Source organism: Camelina sativa, chromosome 18, assembly GCF_030686135.1.
Source record: "Camelina sativa cultivar CO46 ecotype springtype chromosome 18, ASM3068613v1".
Lineage (NCBI taxonomy): Eukaryota > Viridiplantae > Streptophyta > Magnoliopsida > Brassicales > Brassicaceae > Camelina > Camelina sativa.
The window spans coordinates 37,719-42,718 of NC_141897.1; the positions used below are offsets into that span (position 1 = coordinate 37,719).

At 30.8% G+C, this 5,000-nt stretch overlaps 2 non-coding genes across 2 annotated transcripts; one reads left to right on the forward strand and one right to left on the reverse strand.

Moving 5' to 3' along the window:
- Nucleotides 1-1,531: 1,531 nt before the first annotated feature.
- Nucleotides 1,532-1,602, forward strand: TRNAC-GCA (transfer RNA cysteine (anticodon GCA)). The gene has a single exon. It is a non-coding gene; the product is annotated as a tRNA-Cys (tRNA).
- Nucleotides 1,603-3,996: 2,394 nt separating this feature from the next.
- Nucleotides 3,997-4,070, reverse strand: TRNAD-GUC (transfer RNA aspartic acid (anticodon GUC)). The gene has a single exon. It is a non-coding gene; the product is annotated as a tRNA-Asp (tRNA).
- Between the last annotated feature and the right edge of the window lie 930 nt (nt 4,071-5,000).

Here is a 5,000-nt window from a genome sequence, read left to right on the forward strand (position 1 = left end):
GAAATCCCGTTATGATCCAATTCTGACTGGTAATAGATACCGGGACTTTGCAATATTTGATTGATCACAATTCTGTATATTCCGTTTACTATAGAAGTTCCAAGGGAATTCATTAAAGGAATGTTTCCAATAAAAATTCTTTGTTCTTGCATATTCCTACTGGTTTTCCAAATTAATCCCGCGGATACATATAATTCAGAAGAATATGTAAGTGATTCATAGACAGCATCTCGTTCTTTTATCAGAGGTTCTACCAATTGATATGTTTCCACAAATAATTGAAATTCAATTTCGTGATCTATATCTTCAATTTTTGGAAACTTAGAAAGTTCTTCTATTAAACCCTGATCAATAAACCGATAAAACCCTTCAAATTGTATCTGATTAAATCCGGGTATTGTAGATGTTCCCTCTTTTTCATCCCCAAGCATCTTTTTTGAATTTCCCATTTATCCGTTTATTGAAAAAATCCCATCCCATCTCTCATTCTTCACCGAATCATATCCATAGAATTCGATCTAGCAATAATGGAATTTCTATTCTGTTTACTGAATCACATGAAATTTTATCCAACTCCAAGATATATGGAATGTATGAAATACGTATGAACGGAGACTAGATTCAATTGGAATTAAAAAAAAAAAAATAGATCCAACATGGAACAGAATTGAGAAATACCACTGGAACTTACGGAGTTTTGTAAAGACTAGAAAAAAAGTAATTTCATTTTCACCTATGATATTACATATTCCAATTCGATTGCATACCATTAAAAATTTATTCATCATTGGATCTGTTCGAGCAGATAAACATATAATAAATAGAAAACTTTTTTTTTAACCACTTTACTTTTTCATGTATTTGTATTTCATTGTTTAAAAAAAGATTTGCAGAAAAGAGATTGATTTTTCCCTATTTTGAATAGAATAGTTAGAATATCAAAAAATTGAAGTAGGTAAGAAAACTTGTGTTTTTTTATTTATTAATTTTTTTATTATTAAAATAAAAAAGAATGCACAGATATATATGTCTCTTTTTCTTCTTTTATTGTGGTACAGTTCTATTTGGGACAGCACATGCTGTGCTTTATCAAAAAGGAAATGTTCTCTTCAAGTCAAGGGAAAAATTGAAATATAAAAATTTATTGAGAATTACTCCTCAAAAGCATCCCTAGAGAGATAAAATACCCCATTATAGAGCTATAGCTCTATAACACAACATAACGTATGTTCTGATTCTGGGGTTTACATATACTCATAATTACTGTTATAATTGAAATTGAAGAAGATTTCTTTTTAATTGAAAAAAACTCAATATAGATGAGTTATAAATGTATTTCTAATGATTTTCTTAATATTATTAGAAATAAAAAAAAGTAGATTTTAATTTTAATTCAAAAAAGGTAATGAATTTACAGTCAATAGTTAATGGTTCTGGTTTGTACTAGATTCTATATTTTGTGACTTAAAATCTATATATATATTTTTTTCGGAGTTGAAAAAGAAAATTGGAATCTAGTTTCTATCGTTTTGGCGGCATGGCCGAGTGGTAAGGCGGGGGACTGCAAATCCTTTTTCCCCAGTTCAAATCCGGGTGCCGCCTCAACAACAGACTTTAAATATCAAACGTAGGAAAAGACTCTTGATACTTTCTTTTCGTTATTCTAAGCCCCCGGCTCTCGAGGTTCTATTATCTAACCTAAAGTTTTGCCTATCAGATTCAAGGAAAACTTCAAGTAGTGGAGGGCAATCTGTAAATCTTTACTTGCCACTACTAATTTAGTTCCATTTACTGAGTTTTCAATTAGATTGGATAGCCAGAGAGGGAATTTAATTAATAGTTTTGGAAAGGACCTAAGATACTTTGGATATAGACTCATGAAAGTCTCGGAATGCTCAGACATTCAATAAATATTAGATTAGATTAAGAATTGCCTTTCATTTTACTTCCAAAAATAAAAAATCATAAAAGAAAGAAAAAGTCTTCTTCTTTCTACATGTGAGTCAGATTCCTTGGATACTTCGAAAAATGTCCGTTTGCTTGTGTTTACATCTTGTCGATTCTACTAGAAATTCTATAATTAAGAATAACTCATTATAAGATAAGATAAGTGGATTTTTGGAGTAGTTCGTCAATGGTGACCAAATACCTCTCCCTTTTTTTGACTCTGCACCAGTGATTTCACTATTATTAGTGAACAATAATGGAATAGTTTCTTCATATTCATAGAAATAGGGGGCAGAATTCACATGGATATAGTAAGTCTCGCATGGGCTGCTTTAATGGTAGTTTTTACATTTTCCCTCTCTCTCGTAGTGTGGGGAAGAAGTGGACTCTAGAAATACTTCTAATTGCGGTAATAATCAAACTCTATCAACCCGTATCAACTGTTTTCGTTTTCTAGACCGTTCGGCAATTTTTTTTAATATTTTTTTTTTTAGAAATTGGATGTATGTTTTATTGACTCATTTTCTATTTTTATATCAGGGTTTACACGGTTAACCATTCATGGGGTAACCCCTTTCGAAATCTGAAGAAGCTTCCATCGAATTGGGATTATCCGTATTAAATGGATCAAACAAACAAATGAAATTGAGAAAGTATGTACATACATTTCATATTTTATTTCATTTATATTGACGTTTATAAAGAAAAAGAGAGATATAGGTGGATTTCTTTATATTAAGATATTTCACTTGTATCTTTATACATTAAAATAACCATAATGGCTAGTATGGTAGAAAGAGATATCTTTCTACCATACTCATACTAGCGGGCCCCTTAGGATACTACTGAATTTAATGCATTCCTTTCATTTAAGACGAGAAATTGAAATCTTTTTTTTTTATTGTCATTGATAGTAAAATTTTATTCAAATTAATCATTTTGACTAACGGTTTTTACGTAAAATTATAAGCAAAAAAGCAGTAGGAACGAGAATGAAGAGTGCAGTAGCAATAAATGCAAGAATATTTACTTCCATAATTTAATCGTTTATTATTATTATTTTTCTTTGGAATATCTCGGGATTTAATCCCATAGAGATGAGAAATCTTTCGCTTGTAAACTCACTCAGATTAATTAGATTTCGATGATATCGAATGAAAGAAATATCATGAATAACAATATCGGAGCTATAAAATCGATTCATCGTCAAGAATTTAATAGTATAACATAGGAAGATCTTTTATCCACACCGAATACATAATGAGATTCCTGATCCAATCAAAAAAAAGTTATTTATGATTCTTTTTCCCAGCTTTCCTTTCTAAAACCTAGTTGTTTATTTTCCTTGTACAATCATCTGATGAAGTATCATAAAAAACTTTTTCGACTTCGAACAAAAAGGGTTTCTAAAGAACCTTAAATAAACAATAGAAATCAATATAGAGAAAACAAGTACGAAGTTCAATTTGAAATAAAAAAAAATTGAAAGGGTTTGTCATCTTTTTGGAAAACAAAAAAAGGGAATGTGACAAAGACGAGTCCCAGTAAAAAAACGAAAATATTCAAAAAAATTAACGAGTTAATTTGTCTTACGAGTTTTTTATTCGACATCGCCTCTAATCTTTTAAAAGAGCATATTCATTAGGGAAGACGCGTTTTATCTTTATTTTTTAAAAAACCTCTTTCCTTGGTTGGATTCGAACTATTTAAAATTCCTTGACTTCACAGAAAGAAAAGTATATATAGGTACTCTTGACAAATGTATTATACGCTACCCTATTCCATTTTCCTACACGAATTAATGGGAGAGCGGTTGACAAAAAGCGGAAACTCCATACAGTATCTCTTTCTTGAAGTGTTGAGTGTTCTCAATAATTATAATTAATTTACATAAATTATAATTAATTTACATATGTCTCTCTACCCTAGTTAAAATAATCGACCCTTTCTTTTGCTTTATGAAAAAAAAAAAGAAAACAAAAAGATAAATGAAACCATTTTCATCCCCTTGCCCAGAAACAAAAAGGGGAGTTGATGTATTGAATCCGCCGGGACTGACGGGGCTCGAACCCGCAGCTTCCGCCTTGACAGGGCGGTGCTCTGACCAATTGAACTACAATCCCATGGAAATCAAGTGGGTAGCTTACATATTCCTTCTTACGATTTCATTTTAATCATTTCAATTTGAAATTCAAATTTTTGTTTTGTAACAACGAAAGTAACAAGTGATATATTGATATCTATATGGATATCACTTTAGTGAGAGCAAGACGGATTACTGGGTAATCCTTGCATTATTATCAAATCGATTGATAATCTATTTTTTACAAAAAAAATAGATTATTTTCCCGACTCTATTCATTTCGGAATTTTTTATGAAAAAAAAAATAACTAAACACAAGAAATAAAGAAAAAAGTAAAGTCGAACTATACCCTGAAATTTGACCTTTTTTTTCTTACCCTTCTCTGTCATTTATGCAAAACAAAAAGGGTTATGTAGACAGCGAATTATTGGGCCGAGCTGGATTTGAACCAGCGTAGGCATATTGCCAACGAATTTACAGTCCGTCCCCATTAACCGCTCGGGCATCGACCCAGGAAGAATCTATTCTAACTTTATGGATAATCCATGATCAACTTCCTTTCGTAGTACCCTACCCCCAGGGGAAGTCGAATCCCCGCTGCCTCCTTGAAAGAGAGATGTCCTGAACCACTAGACGATGGGGGCATACTTGCTCAACCGCCATCATACTATGATCATAGTATGATCAGTTTTTTAAAATTGTCAATATAACCAAATGGTATGACCAGCTTATAAGGTTTTTTCTTTTTTCTATAGAATTCTATATCATTTTTTTTATTTTACATTTGTATTCATATTCTAATCATAATTCTATAAAAAATCTATATATTTTCTTTTTTTTATTTGAAGTGGAAATATTATATTAAATAAAAAAAAATCTAAAAATCGTCTAGTACGGAATCTTTTCAATAAGTGATTGATCTAACATAAAAAAAAAGAAGGTTAAGTTTCATTTTTTTTACTTTCCTTC